This window comes from Panicum virgatum, chromosome 6N (assembly GCF_016808335.1).
Source record: "Panicum virgatum strain AP13 chromosome 6N, P.virgatum_v5, whole genome shotgun sequence".
NCBI lineage: Eukaryota > Viridiplantae > Streptophyta > Magnoliopsida > Poales > Poaceae > Panicum > Panicum virgatum.
Genome location: NC_053150.1, coordinates 42,739,666 through 42,755,832, shown reverse-complemented (window position 1 = coordinate 42,755,832; position 16,167 = coordinate 42,739,666). Strand labels below are relative to the sequence as shown.

Genomic DNA, 16,167 nt, shown 5'->3' with positions numbered 1-16,167 from the left:
CCAGAGTTTCGAATCATTGCCCTTTATTCATGGCTGCACATGACTCAGTCAGGAAACACAGAGGTTTTAAATTTGAAGCATTTTGGCCTAGACTGCCTGGTTATCATGAAGTGGTGGCACAGGCATGGAATAGAGAGGTTCACATATCAAATCCATACTTGAGATTGCACACGAAGCTGCAGAGGACAAGCACAGCACTGAAACAGTGGGCAAGATGTCTAATTGGGAACAACCGAGTATTATTATGTGCTGCAAAGATGTTAATTGCCATATTTGATGTGGTGCAAGAGTTCAGAACATTAAGTGAGCAGGAAATTGCACTGAAACGTGACCTCAAAGCAAGATTCTTGGCCATGACGACGGTGGAGAAGTTGAGGGCAAAACAGACATCTAGGCTCACTTATATCAAAGCAGCCGAAGCTAATTCTAAGTTGTTCTTCCAACAAGCTAATGGTCGCAGAAGAAAGAATTTCATACAGTCAATTAAAGATGATACAGGGACACATTTCTCTCATGTTGACAAAGCTGAGGCAGTCTACAGGCACTTCAATCATCACTTTGGTCAACCAAGCCCGAGAACTACCACTCTCAACTGGGAACTAATTCAGCTGCCCAGGCGAGACCTATCACATTTGGAAGATATATTCACTGAGGAGGAAGTTTTCTCAGTTATTTCAGAACTAGCTGCAGACAAAGCACCAGGGCCGGATGGATATGTTGGGGTGTTTCTCAAAAAGAGCTGGCAGGTCATCAAGCTGGATATCATGGGGGCTTTGGCTTTCTTTCATCAACAGCATGGTCAGCATTTGTTGCATCTTAACAAGGCACATATGGTACTCCTGCCCAAGAAGGCAGATGCTCAGTTGATAGGGGACTTCAGACCAATAAGTTTGACTCACTCCATTGCAAAGCTAATCTCCAAAATTCTGGCAGTAAGGCTGTCGGGGGAATTAAATCAGTTGATATCGAGATCGCAAAGTGCTTTTATCAAGAGAAGAAGTATCCAGGATAATTTCCTTTACACTCAAAATTTAATTAGAGATCTGCACAGAGCAAAGAAAAAGGGACTATTTTTGAAACTTGACATCGCAAAGGCATTTGATTCTGTCAGATGGGACTTCTTGATGGAGGTTCTTGAGCAATTTGGTTTTCAGCACAAATGGAGATCCTGGGTTTCAGCACTACTGTCTTCCAGTTCCACTGCAGTACTTCTAAATGGCTCCAAAGGCAGTTGGTTCAGACATTATAGGGGTTTGCGACAGGGAGATCCTCTCTCTCCTATGCTATTCATTATTGCAATGGAACCACTGCAGAAATTGTTTGAAATTGCTGCTGCTCAAGGTTTACTCTCACCATTGGCAGGGCGTAATGCTAATTTTAGGGCAAGCCTCTATGCGGATGATGCTGCAATATTTCTGAATCCAGTTAAAGAAGAAGTTCAGGTGGCAGCTGACTTGCTACAGATTTTTGCGCATGCATCAGGGCTATTTATTAATCAAAGCAAATGCGCGGTGTACCCAATAGCTTGTGAAGCAGTTAATCTAGAAGAGGTAATGCAGGGTTTTCCATGTCAAGTGAAAGGATTCCCATGTCAGTACTTGGGTTTACCTTTGAGATTACAGAAGCTTCGTAGAGTGGATGTGCAGCCAATCATTGATAAGGTGTCCAACAGGTTGGCAACTTGGAAAGCAAGGTTCTTGAATAAGGCAGCGAGATTGAAATTAGTGAACACCGTGCTATCGTCGATTCCAGTCTACTTTCTTACGGTGGTGGAACCTAAAAAATGGATGATCAAGAGGATTGATAAAATTAGAAGAGGCTTTCTATGGAGGGGCGTTTCTGAAGCAAAGGGAGGGCACTGCCTAGTGACATGGGAAACAGTAAAACGGCCAAAATTCAAAGGTGGCTTGGGAGTTCTGGATTTGGAAAAATTTAGTCGAGCCCTACGGATCAGGTGGCTGTGGTACAGGTGGGTAGATCCTGATCGGCCTTGGGTTGGGTCTCCTGTACCATGTTCTGAAGTGGATAAGCAGCTTTTCAGATGTAGTACACAGGTAACTCTTGGCAATGGTCGCACTGCTCTGTTTTGAGAGTCACCATGGTGTGGTGGAAGGGCCCCCAGAGATTTAGCGCCTCAGCTGTATAAGCTTGCTTGGAGGAAAGGTCTTACAGTCAGGGAAGAAATAGGGAATCAAACCTGGACAAGAGGGCTATGGAGAATGTCCAATGCATCTGAAATTGCAGAATTTGTGGGTCTGTGGGACAGTGTACAAAGTGTGGTTTTCACTGAAGAACCGGATCAAATAACTTGGAAATGGACACCCAACGGCCAGTATACATCTAAGTCGGCATATGACATTCAATTTGCTGGATCATTCTGCACCTTTGATTCTTCGGCAATTTGGCAAGCCAAGGCAGAAGGGAAGCACCGTTTTTTTGCTTGGTTGTTGGTCCACGGAAAAATACAAACAGCAGACAATCTACTCGCTAAGGGAATAGCATGTGACCCTTTGTGTTCTCTCTGCAATCAGGAACCAGAGACGCCGGCTCACCTCTGCTTGCATTGCTGCTTTGCCCAGGAAGTTTGGTTTCTTGTCGGACAATGGACAGAGGGCCTCATTCAGGTTCCCCAGTCAGGTTGTTTGCTCCAGGATTGGTGGAACTCTATGATGCAAGGTAGAAGCACTCTCAACAGGAGACAGGCGGTGACGATTTCAATCTACACGGCCTGGAATATTTGGAATGAGAGAAACCGTAGAATTTTTCAGGGTTCATCACTGTTGCCGGTCGGAGTTCTTAATCTGATCAAATTGGAAATGGAGATCCGACGGAGAGCGTGCGATGGAAGGAGTCCGCATAGTTCCTAATGTTTTTTAAGAGCATTATGTTTGAGTTAATTAGTTATTTATGTAATACAACAACTGTAATGTACCGCATTCTCCTTCTTCTTATATGATCTGGCAGTGCTCCTGCCTTTCGTTCAAAAAAAAAAAACTTGTGCGCGTCGACGTAACTGTCGATAAACAAAAGGATAATTTTGTTTGTGACATTGTAATTTTATACAATTATAAAATTACAATTATATAGGAGTATCTTAATTCCGCATATGCTGACTGGAAGACTCTCTCCTGAGTCGTCTTAGCATAGCCGGTTCCAAGCCCGGGTAAAGGAGGAGGGTTGCGTTAGGTTTTGGCAAACCAGCATAAAAAATAGCCACTCTAATGGATTTGAAACCCACAAGAAACTCGTTGGGGCGTAACCCTCTTAGCGACGCGCTACATCGGAACCCGAGTGTGTTGATAAATGGGCAAGGGCCGGGTCGCCATCCCCCCAAGGGCGCGTCGTATCGTGACCTGGGTACGATGATAAGTGAGCAAGTGTCGGGTCGTCACCTGAATGGCGCGCTACATCTACGCCCGGGTGTAGTGAAAAATGAGCAAGGATCTTCGCACTTCCCTCGATGGGTGCGAAGGGTAAGGAAGCTAGCCGAGCCAACTAGGATTCGTATAGGTAGCTGGAACGTAGGGTCCCTAACGGGTAAGTTGCGAGAGCTAGTTGATGCAGCAATTAGGAGGCGTGTAAATATTCTATGCGTTCAGGAGACTAAATGGAAGGGTCAGAAGGCGAAGGAGGTTGAGGATACTGGCTTCAAGCTTTGGTACACGGGAGCAACTCCGGGTAGGAATGGTGTAGGCATCTTGATTGATAGGAGCCTTAAGGATGGAGTCATAGAGGTTAGAGGGCAAGGCGACCGGATTATCCTAATCCGGTTGGTAGTTGGAGATTCGGTTTTGAATGTAATCAGTGCCTATGCCCCTCAGGTAGGCCTTAGTGAGAGCACCAAGATGCAGTTCTGGGAAGATCTAGATAGCATGGTTAGTACCGTGCCTACCAGCGAGAGACTCTTCATAGGAGGAGATCTCAACGGCCATGTGGGTGCGACTAATGTAGGGTTCGAGCGAGTGCACGGGGGTTTTGGGTATGGTAGCAGGAGTCAAAGAGGGGGAGGATGTGTTGAACTTCGCGTTAGCCTACGACTTGTTGATAGCGAATACCATGTTTAAGAAGAGGGAATCCCATCTTGTGACGTTTCGTAGTGGACAACACTCGAGCCAGATCGACTTTATCCTTACTAGGAGGAAGGATAGACGTGATTGCTTAGATTGTAAGGTGATACCTGGGGAGTGTGTTGTCCCTCAACACAAGCTTGTGGTGGCGGACTTTTGTCTTCGGGTACGTGTCCACCGGGACAAACGTGTCAAGATTGCGAGAACAAAGTGGTGGAAGCTTAGAGGGGAAGCGGCACAAGCGTTTAAGAAAAGGATACTAGGTGAGGGGACTTGGGAAGAAGGAGAAGACGCAGATGACATGTGGCCAAAGATGGCTACATGTGTTCGGAAGGTGGCCTCAGAGGTGTTTGGCGTGAATAGGGGAGGCAAACAGGAGGGGAAAGACACATGGTGGTGGAATGACGAGGTGCAAAGGGCTATTAAGGAGAAGAAAGAGTGTTTCAAGCGCCTCCACCTTGACAAGAGTGCAGCCAACATCGAGGGCTATAAATTAGCGAAGAGAGTTGCAAAGCGAGCTGTGAGTGTAGCAAAGGGTAAGGCGTATGATGACCTGTATCAGCGGCTAGGCACGAAAGAAGGGGAGAATGACATTTATAGGATGGTTAGGATCCGCGAGCGGAAGACAAGGGACATCAACCAAATCAAATGCATTAAGGATGTGACAGATCGACTGCTAGTGAATGATGAGGAGATCATGGATTGATGGAGAGAGTATTTCGACAAGTTGTTTAATGGAAAGAGTGAGGGCCCTACACTTGAGTTAGATGACTCTTTTGACGATAACAACAGACGTTTTGTGAGGAGAATTCAGGAGGTAGAGATCGGGGAGACTTTGAAGAGGATGAAGGGAGGTAAAGCAATGGGCACTGATGGTATCCCCATTGAGGTGTGGAGATGCCTAGGAGATAGAGAAATAGTATGGTTAACTAAGCTTTTTAATCTCATTTTTCGGTCAAACAAGATGTCGGAAGAATGGAGAAAAGTATATTAGTACCTATCTTCAAAAATAAGGGCGATGTTCAAAGTTGTACTAACTACCGTGGGATTAAGCTGATGAGCCATACGATGAAGCTTTGGGAGAGGGTTATCGAGCATCGTCTAAGAAGAGTGACAAGTGTGACCCAAAACCAATTTGGGTTCATGCCTTAAAGTTCAACCATGGAGGCGATTTTCTTAATATGACAATTGATGGAGAGATATAGGGAGCAGAAAAAGGACTTGCACATGGTCTTCATTGACCTTGAGAAGGCATATGACAAAGTACCGAGAAATATCATGTGGTGAGCCTTGGAGAAGCACAAAGTCCCAACTAAGTACATTACCCTCGTTAAGGATATGTATAAGGATGCGATGACGTTTGTCCGGACATGTGATGACAACACCACTGACTTTTATATTAACATAGACCGACACTAGGGGTCAGCATTGAGCCCTTATTTATTTGTTTTAGTGATGGATGAGGTCACAAGGGATATACAAGGTGAGATCCCTTGGTGTATGCTCTTTGCTGATGATGTGGTGTTAGTTGACGAGAGTAGGGCAGGGGTTAATAGGAAGTTAGACCTGTGGAGACGCACATTAGAGTCGAAAGGGTTCAGACTTAGTAGGATCAAGACCGAGTACATGATGTGCGATTTCAGCGCGACTAGGCATGAGGGGGGAGACGTTAGTCTAGATGGGCAAGTGGTAGTCCAGAAGGATATTTTTCGGTATTTAGGATCGGTGCTACAAAAGAATGGCGACATTGATGAAGATGTTAGGCATAGAATTTCAGCTGACTGGTTAAAATGACGGCAAGTTTCTGGCATTCTTTGTGACAAGAGGGTGCCACAAAAGCTAAAAGGCAAATTCTATATGACAGCAATTCGTCCGGCGATGTTATACGGTGCTGAATGTTGGCCTACAAAAAAGCGACATGTCCAGCAACTGAGTGTAGCAGAGATGCGGTGGTTTTGCGGGCACACAAGGAGGGATAGAGTCCGGAACGAAGTTATTCGGGATAGGGTCGGGGTGGCACCAATTGAGGAGAAACTTACCCAGCATCGGCTGAGATGGTTTGGACATGTCCAACGAAGACCTCTTGAGGCGCCGGTGCGTAATGGGGTTCTTGAGCGAGTCGATAATGTAAAGAGGGGTAGAGGTAGACCTAAACTGACGTAGGATGAGTCGGTTAAGAGAGACCTTAAGAATTGGAATATCTCTAAAGAGATAGCTTTGAATAGGAGCGCTTGGAGACTAGCTATCAATGTGCTGAACCTTGAACTTATTTCTTTCGGGTTTCATCTCTAGCCTATCCCAATTTGCTTGGGAAAAAAAGCTATGTTGTAGTAGTAGTATATATGAGTATCTTGTTACTGCAAGCGACATATGGGTATGTCACGTCTAAAAACCAAGATAGGAAACTGGGTACTGAAATAGAATCTATCATACGCTTTGACTTTCCTTAAGCACGCTAGAGGATCCGGTTACCGGTAGTCCTAGAAATGGGCAGAATGGGCAGCGATGCCCAAAGTCATGAACCTAAAACTAAAATTTTCTTTAGCTCAATTTTCTTGTAGACATTGTGCTGTCAAACTTTTGAATACATGGCTCCGTCAGCCCCCGACAGGTGTGGATGATGTGTATGCGTACCTGCTATGACGTTGAAGATGACCAGATCGAAGTTGGGCTGGAGGCTTTAGTTGGGCTAGTATTATAAGCTTTGTGAACGAAGCTGCTGGGCTCAGTAAGCTTTTTTAGCGAGCCCAAAGTGTACAACGTCCTGCCCAAAGTTCGGGACGAAGCTTCTAAAAAAAAAGTTCGGGACCCTCGCCGTGCACACTGAAGCAAGGCCGTATCTAGGCCCGTGCGCCCGCACGGGGCCCCCAAATTTTAGGGGCCCCAAAATATAACGAGTATACTAGGTATAGTTATATAATAGATTTTGTTTTAGTTATATTTTGATCCAATACGAAGCAAACTGTAGCCCAAATATGTCATAGAAGAGGAAATATGCCGCTTGACCATTGCCTTTCAATCAAATCTACAGATCGCAGTGCAATCTTTTTCGCTTCCACTATAACCGCTCGCCAGGCACGGCACAAGTCACGTATGCACTTCCACCTTCCGGATTTCACTGGGCACTCGCAGGCGCAACGATGGTACTAGGGTCCAGTTCATAGTTTCGCACAGGGCCTTCGAATTTGCCGGTACGGCCCTGCACTGAAGCACCGCACGCCCACGATCCTCTAACCGGCGCGACGCAGCATCCGTAGGAGATGCTTCAAAAGGGGATAATATGCAACCCGCTTAACTAAAACTTGTGACATGAGTAGAATTTGCAAACAATTTTGGCCGAGCGAGCTTTGGAAGAGCTCGATCGTATCGGCATGAGGTTTTCCGAGTGCCATTGCTACGACGAAATCGTCCGGGATGTAAGCGCGATTGTGAGCCATGCATGTACAACAGTACAAGATACCCAGATCGGATTTCTGAACCGACACGATGGAACCGCCTCGGAAACTTCTGACTCGGTCAAGCGAAACGATTGCCGCCTTCGTATCAGGTCGGTGTGGTCCGTCCACTCCCAAAATAAAACGGGCCCCCACGCACCCAAATCCCCTCGCCCGCGCCGCCTTCGCCACCGCCTACACACGAATCTCTTCCGATCTCTCTCCCTCGTCGCGGGCCGGGGAGACGAGTGGCCATGGCCGCTACAGAGGGCGGCGAGAACCAGCACCTCAAGACGTGGGTCTCGGACCGGCTGATCGCGCTGCTTGGTTGCTCCCAGGGAATCATCGTCCAACTAGTGCTACGCCTCGCGCGGGAGTGCGCCTCCGCCGGGGACCTCGCGGCGCGGCTCGTCGACCTCGGCTGCTTCCCTTCCTCCCCCGACACGTCCGCCTTCGCCGCGGACGTCTACGCCAGAATAATCCCTCGCCACAGGCAGCAGGTGGTCTCAGGAGCCAGCAGCAGCGAGTACCAGAGGCAGGCGCAGGACGCCGCGGCGCTGGCCAGGAAGCAGAGCGAGTTCAAGTTGCTCGTCGACGATGAGGGCGCTGTCGACGAGGACGGTGCCGTCGCCGTGTCGTCCTGTAACATCATCGGCGGGAAGCCTTACAGGAAGAAGAAAGGAGTGGCCCGTGAAGACGACGACGAGGCGGCCGCCGCATTTTCCGATACTGGCCGCAAGGTGCGGCAGCGGCGGCGGTGCCCGGAGTCGGACGAGGACGCCGGCGATGATGAGGAAGAAGAGATGAGGCGTGACCAGGCTGCGAGGGCCCAGCTCGAGCGGAACATCCGGGAACGCGACAAGGCGAGCACGAGGAAACTGATGGATCGGAAGCCATCAAAGCGTGAGCAGGACGAGAGAGCTCGCCGGGCCGAGGCGATGGACAGGGGCGACACCACAGAGCTCCGGCGGGCCTCCCGTGGCGGGTACCTGGAGATGCGTGCGAAGAAGAAGGTGGGGGAGTTGTGGGACGAGCTCGTCGACCACGACCGCATGTTCGGCGGCGTCAGGCTGACGGACGCCGAGGAGAGGGAGTTGAAGCGGAAGAAGGAACTCTACAACCTTCTCCGCGGCCGCGCCTATCAAGACGAAGGCGCCGCCGGCGACTATTACAGGATGCCCGACGCCTACGACGACGTCGCAAACGTGGACCAGGGGAAGAGGTTGATCTCGGTGGCGACACGTGGCAGCGAAGCGAGAGGCAGCAAGGGGAAGAAGGCTTTCTCAGAGCAGGAAGAGTCCTGGGAAGGCCTTGTTTGGTTCCAGGACTTTTTCCATAAGTCCCTATCACTTCAAAAGGAATTTTATTATTTTATAACATTAAATAAAATTTGTTTATAAATATTTTTTTGACAGCTGAGTGCTAATTCGCAAGACGAATCTAATGAGCCTAATTAATTCATAATTTGCTACAGTGATGCTACAGTAACCATCCGCTAATCATAGATTAATACACCTCATTAGATTCGCCTCACAAATTAGTCACAGGGTTCTGCAGTTAGTTTTATAATTAACTTTTATTTAATACTTCTAAATACTAAAAAGTTTCAGGGACTTAAAAAAATCCCTGGAACCAAACAAGGCCGAAGAACAGCAGATCAGGAAGTCTCAGCTGCAGTTTGGAGCGCAGGATCGCGCCCACCCCTACCCCAGTGACGAATACGAGTTCGTTTTCCAAGACGCCGTCGAGTTCGTCAAGTCCGCGGCGATGGCTGGATCCGAGGTGGACGACGAGAGTTACAAACTGGCTGACAAAATTATCGATGCCAAGGTCACGTTGCAGAGGGAGCTCCAAGACCAGAGGAAGACTCCCTGTTTACAAGTTCAAGGACGACCTCCTCAAAGCCATTGCCGAGCATCAGATTCTCATTGTGGTCGGAGAGACGGGGTCCGGGAAGACGACGCAGATACCACAGTACCTACACGAGGCCGGGTACACGAGCAACGGGCGGAGGATCGCGTGCACCCAGCCACGCCGCGTGGCCGCGATGAGCGTGGCGGCGAGGGTGGCGCAGGAGATGGGCGTCAAGCTCGGGCACGAGGTGGGGTACGCCATCCGGTTCGAGGACTGCACGTCGGAGAGGACGGTGGTCAAGTACATGACCGACGGGATGCTCCTCCGCGAGTTCCTCTCGGCGAGCCGGACCTGGCCAGCTACGGCGTCGTGATCGTGGACGAGGCCCACGAGCGGTCCATCTCCACCGGCATCCTCCTCGGCCTCGTCAAGGACGTGGCCCGTTTCCGGCCCGACCTCAAGCTGCTCATCTCCAGCGCGACGCTCAACGCGGAGAAATTCAGCGACTTCTTCGATACGGCGCCCGTGTTCAAGATCCCCGGAAGGAGGTACACGGTGGATATTCATTACACGGTGGCGCCGGAAGCCGACTACGTCGACGCGGCCGTGGCCACTGTGCTGCAGCTGCACGTCACGCAGCCCCCCGGGGACATCCTGGTGTTCCTCACGGGGCAGGAAGAGATCGAGACGGTGGACGAGATCCTCCGGCGCCGGACCAGGGGCTCGGCACCAAGATCGCGGAGCTTGTGATCTGCCCCATCTACGCGAACCTCCCCACCGAGCTCCAAGCCAAGATCTTCGAGCCGGCTCCGATCCACCGGCCGCACGGAAGGTGGTGCTCGCCACAAACATTGCCGAGACGTCTCTTACCATCGACGGGATCAGCTACGTGGTGGACCCGGGTTTCTGCAAGGTGAAATCGTACAGCCCACGCACGGGCACCGAGTCGCTGCTGTCTCCAAGGCGTCGGCCGACCAGCGCGCCGGGCGATCGGGGCGGACCGGCCAGGCAAGTGTTTCCGTCTCTTCACGGAGCACAGCTACGACAAGGACATGGAGGACGAGACGGTCCCCGACTCCCCGAGATCCAGCGGAGCAACCTTGCCAGCGTGGTGCTCTCGCTCAAGGCGCTGGGGATCAACGACCTGGTGAGCTTCGACTTCATGGACCCGCCGTCGTCGGAAGGGCTCCTCAAGGCGCTCGAGGATCTCTTCGCCCTCGGCGCGCTCAACAGCCGCGGCGAGCTGACCAAGACGGGGAGGCGGATGGCGGAGCTCCCGCTGGACCCCATGCTGGCCAAGGCGATCGTGGCGTCGGAGCGGTACGGGTGCTCCGAGGAGATGCTCACCATCGCGTCCATGCTTTCTGCCGGGAACGCCGGCTTCTACCGGCCCAAGGACAAGGCGGTGATCGCCGACGCCGCGCGGCAGCGCTTCTTCAACGCGGGGGGCGGCGACCACGTCGCGCTGCTCAACGTGTACACCGAGTGCGAGCAGTCGGGCCACTCGGCGCAGTGGTGCGTCGACCACTTCGTGCAGTCGCGCACCATGCGGCGGGCAAGGGACGTGAGGGAACAGCTGGAGGCGCTGCTGGAGAGGGTGGAGATCGAGCGCCGGTCCAGCGCCGGCGACCTCGACAAGGTCAGGAAGGCCATCACGGCGGGGTTCTTCCGCAACACGGCGCAGCGTCGGTGGGACGGGTCGTACCGGACCGTCAAGAGCTGGCGGACGGTGTTCGTGCACCCGAGCTCCGGGATGGCGAGGGTGGACCCACCGCCACGTTGGGTGCTGTACCACGAGCTGGTGGAGACGACCAAGGAGTACATGCGGCAGGTGACGGAGCTCAAGCCGGAGTGGCTGCTGGAGATCGCGCCACACTATTACCAGGAAAACAACCTCGACAAGCCTGAGCCGAAGAAGGCCAATGCGCATAGGCAGGATGCCGCAGCCACAGTAGCCACGGAGAAGCCAAGTTTGAGCCTGATAGACTTTTTGAAGGTGTAGAAATCGCTAGCATTACAAAGGTCAATTTTTTAGAAGGGCATCAAACCTTGTAATCGCTAACATATTTGTTAAGGTGTCAGTTAATTAATTATTAACAATGGGCTGACCTAGGTGATTTGCAAAAACAGTTTCTGTACTAACATATTCGACATCAACGCATCATACAGCGATACATCTAAATTTTGAAGTTATCTATAGATTCCCAAAAACAGAGACGGAGGTACTGAGAGGGTTCACTGAGATGGTACTGCACTACTGTCCTATTGCCAGTTTCCATACTGCTGATGGGTGCGAGAACCACCTTGCTGATGATAGTTTGACCCTCTGCCTGGACCAGATGCGCCATAAGGGCCAGCCTGTTGAGAATTTGGTCCGCCAACTCCATAGCCACTTCCACCCCTTGGGCGCCACCTGTTCCGCCCATCCCACCACCAGGAAAGGGGGGCGGCGGCCCTCGGCCTTGTTGAGGATAAGGGCCGCTGCTGTAGCCACCGCCTTGCCCTCCACGATTTGGGTATCCTCCACCTTGGCTTCCTCCCTGTGGGTACCTGTTTGGCCCTCGGGGCTTTGCATAGTTATGGCTTGGTCCAGCTGCCATTGAAGAATGGGGGTTGTTCATAGGTTGGCCTGTCCTCATTTGTGAATGAGGTTGGCCAGATTGTTGAATTGGTGGCAAACGGGAGTGTGGCTGAGGATGCGGTATTTTTTGCCGCTTTCCTGCTTCTTCGGCTTGCCGCTGCTGTTGACGTCTTCTCTTAGTTTGGAATTCATGTGATGATTCGTACTTTGGCAAGCTGCACATGCAACAATAAAATAGATGTTATTCAGGAACAGTCAAACACAACAGATTTGACTTTCAGCTTAATAATATGGAAATGCTGTAAAAGTAAGAAAGTAATGAACCATACGTATCAGGATTAGCTGGTGGGGGATCAGTCCAGAAGTACTCTGCGTCGAGTGCATCTTTTGCTGATATCCTCTGAAAAGCAGAGGCATGCCAATTCAGATTTCAAGTGAACATAATTCATGGAGTGGATACAATGATGTTAGTCATTTCACATGGCAAAATATATCGATACTATGTAACAGCAAAATGTAGCAAGTGTACCTGTGATGGATCCAGCGTTAACATCCTCTCCAGCAGATCCAGAGCATGCCGATCAAAACTGGAGTCACAAAAAGGTAAGGAAAGTAGGAAACACGTTTCTACGAAGGTAGCAAGGCAAGCTTCAGACAATATGGTAAAACGAAAGAATAATACTTCTTAAAAGCCTCCTTAACACGTCTCTTCATTGTGTGAGGTGGCTTGAAATTATTATACCATGGCATTTTTGTGAGACCTGGCCAGCTCAACTCATCAGGTGTGCCACAAAGTTCAAATATTTTGGTCAGCTGCTCCGGCTGCATCAGAAAAATAGAAAGCAATGAGGTTCATATTTATAAGCATGAGCTTTAAACTGTAACTCATGGATGACCTATTACTAACGAGAAAAAAAAGGCTTGAGTTGAAAGAGTACAGGCATGAAGGAAAATGATAGCAGAAACTGATTGGAACTAATACTATGTAGGAGAGAGTTGCTATAGTAAACAGAGTAATAATATTGTATATCTGATCCAAGGAAATTAGCATGATCCTGAAGCAATTTTGGGGTAAGAATTTGAAAGCTAAGGTCAATAACACAAGCCCTCATTTCCATTGCTCAGTTTTTCAAACATAACCAAATGTGATTGCAGATCATTCCTCACATGACCGGGCTACATGATTATGGCTTCCCTCCCCTAATCAAGTTCATATGACTGTGCAGCATGAAATTCCTCCTTTTCTGTTACTAAACACGCTATATAAAGTATATTTAATTGTGATAGCATATATGCTCTAGCTCCTCGTATATTCTCTTATTTATCATCTAAGCCATCCATGTGCTCCAGTTAAGTACAAAACAGAAAATAAGTAGAGAAGAGAACATGAAATTTAGGATTGTTACAAGAAAATTTCAAAAATATATCAAACCAAAAAAAAAAATCAAGGCACATATCAGAAGACTTCTAGGATTACTCACCATATGGCAGACACTCAGACTAGCAACTAACTTGTGGCCGTTAATAGGAATTGCTAGCATAACTAAGTTGGCAACTCACAGCTTCAAATAAACCATACCTCACTCTTTCCAGGCAATATAGGCTTCCCATAAAGCAGCTCTGCAAAAATACAACCCACAGACCACATATCAACAGCCGGCCCATATTGTGTGCCTCCAAATAACAACTCTGGAGGCCTGCAAATTATCAATCCAACAAAATGTTATGCAGGATACAACACAGTAACATATAGCTTGCATAACAATAATGATAGTATGCTAACAGAATCCCCCACCTGTACCACAAAGTGATCACACGGTTAGTTAGGCGCGCATTTGGATCAGTTGTGAAAGATCTTGCCAGGCCAAAATCAGCAAGCTTTAAGATACCGTGATTGTCTATCAAGAGATTAGATCCTGCAAGTGATATATGTTCAAATGCAATGTTTGTGAAAAAGACAACGAGGTGATAGCATAAGCCCTAGAAAGAAACAAGTGTCTGTCATATACCTTTAATATCTCGATGCAGAACTTGATTGATATGACAGTAGTGAAGGCCTGTAAGGAGTTGCCTCATGTAGCACTGGTACAGAACATACCAGACACTAACATTACTTCATGAACAACACCTTCTGGCAACCAAGAACCACCACACACATATATGGATGGTTTTTTACCTTAATCTGTGGTATGGTGAACCGCATTCCAGGCCTGTCCGACAACCCAGTCAAGTCATGGTCCATGTACTCGAAGACCATGTAAATGCTTCCCTTGTACTTGTAGCCCTCGACTGTCCAACATCATAACATATAGCACATCAAGATTAGCAATAAAGAAAAGCTTTCGATAATGTTTTTTGTTCAGAATCATACTATGCTTCCCCTGCTCATCTCTATCTGGCCCTGAAACAATTAAGACAAGTCTTAATCCTCCGCACAAAGGCATTTTGCCGGAACAATGCCCTAGTTCGTGGTATATATTAATCAAACCTGGTGAGGTGACGATCTCTTTGAGATTGATAACGTTCTGGTGGTGCAGCTTCTTGAGGATCTTAATCTCGCGGATGGCTGTGATAGGGAACTGGCGCCGGATTCAAAAGAGGTGAGAGTCGCGAACCAATACGAATTTCAAAAACGCAATCCACGGAAGCAGGAAGGGAAATACTTACGCCCTCTCGCTCGTTGTCCATGCGGATCTTCTTGAGCGCCACGATTTCCTTCGTCTCCTTCTCCTTCGCCATGAACACTTGCCTGGTAACAATCACAAGAAAAACGCGTCAGCGAGGGCGCGCCCGGGATGGGCCGGTGCGCAGGCGCCGTAATCGTGGAATTTGGGGGGAACGAGGGGAGTTTCGAGAGACGCGCGTACCCGTAGGTGCCCTCCCCGATCTGCTCGAGCTTTTCGAAGCAGTCGATGCCGCGGGAGCCCCACGTCGGCGACCCGTCGATGTTGATCTGCCCCGGCGCCGCCACCGCCATGGCTTCCGGCGCTTGGCGATGTGCTAGGGTTTGGTTTGGGGACGACGAGACGATTGGGTTTGGGGGCCGCCCGCCGCCGGGTGGGAAGCGGGAAGTCGGGCGAGACGGAGACGCGTGCTCTCAAGCCGAGTCGAGAATATATTTTTTTAAGATAGAAAATACACTCTCCGTCCAAAAAAACATGTAATTCTAGATTTCTTTATGCATATCAATAAAGATGTAAAATGACGTATATATCCCTATGAAAAATGAAATATGTCCCACTTTAACAATATATGATCATTTTTTAAGGTAGGAAATACTCCCCCTCCGTCCATAAAAACATGCAATTCTGGGTTTCTTCATGCATACCAATAAAGACATAAAATGACGCATATACCCCTATAGCATTATATATGAAAAATGAAATAGGACCCACTTAAACAGTATATGGATCCCACATAAACAGTACATGGGTCCTACGTGGATCCCGCCTAAACAATACGCGGGTCCTGCATAAATAATACGTGGGTCCCACTTAAACTGTACACGGTTCCCATGTGGGCTCGTCTAAACAATACGCGGGTCCCACCTAGGTGCCGCTAAACATTACGCAGGACCCACCTGGGTCCCACCTAAATATTATGCTGGTCCTACATGGGTCCCACTCCCACCTAAATAGTACGCTTTGTGTAGAGTTGCATGTTTTTCGGGATAAATTTCAAACTCTAAAATTGAATGTTTTTGGAGACGAAGGTAGTACTTTTTAGAGTAAATTTCACCAGCGGTCCCTGAACTTGTCCCGAGTTCTCATCCCGGTCCCGGTACTCTCAAAATGCACGTCTAGGTCCCTGAACTTGTCCCGAGTTCTCATCCCGGTCCCGGTACTCTCAAAATGCACATCTAGGTCCCTGAACTTGTCCCGAGTTCTCATCCCGGTCCATGAACTTTCTAATATGTTTCATATAGGTCCAAATCTCCATAACATGCGCTCCAAACAGTACGATTAAGTGAACTGATTAGGTGGGGCCCATATGGCAGTCACACCTCTCCCTTCTCCATCCTCCCTCTGTATGGGCGCCGCCGGACCCCACCCCTAGCGTCCGTCGCCACCCGTGCGTCTGCGCTGCCGTCAAGGCCGTCGTCCCACGCGACCCTTGGCTACCCCGCTCCCTGTGGATGTCGTGCCACCCCGAGGGCGGCGCCCTCCATGGCCACCACCGCCGGCGCGCCCTGGCGGGCGAGCCCCGCTCCGGTCCTGGTCCCGGTCCAGCG

General features: G+C 49.4%; 2 pseudogenes across 1 annotated transcript; one reads left to right on the top strand and one right to left on the bottom strand.

Annotated features, from left to right (window-relative positions):
- The first annotated feature begins 7,692 nt into the window (after window positions 1-7,692).
- On the top strand, window positions 7,693-11,485 carry LOC120679359 (annotated as a pseudogene).
- On the bottom strand, window positions 11,401-14,913 carry LOC120679360 (annotated as a pseudogene). Its single transcript, XR_005677158.1, has 12 exons — window positions 14,804-14,913; window positions 14,604-14,685; window positions 14,425-14,515; window positions 14,308-14,337; window positions 14,113-14,225; window positions 13,946-14,018; window positions 13,732-13,852; window positions 13,516-13,633; window positions 12,619-12,758; window positions 12,466-12,523; window positions 12,266-12,336; window positions 11,401-12,151 (listed from the first exon to the last, which is right to left on the bottom strand). The product of XR_005677158.1 is annotated as a cyclin-dependent kinase C-1-like (transcript).
- Window positions 14,914-16,167: the final 1,254 nt, after the last annotated feature.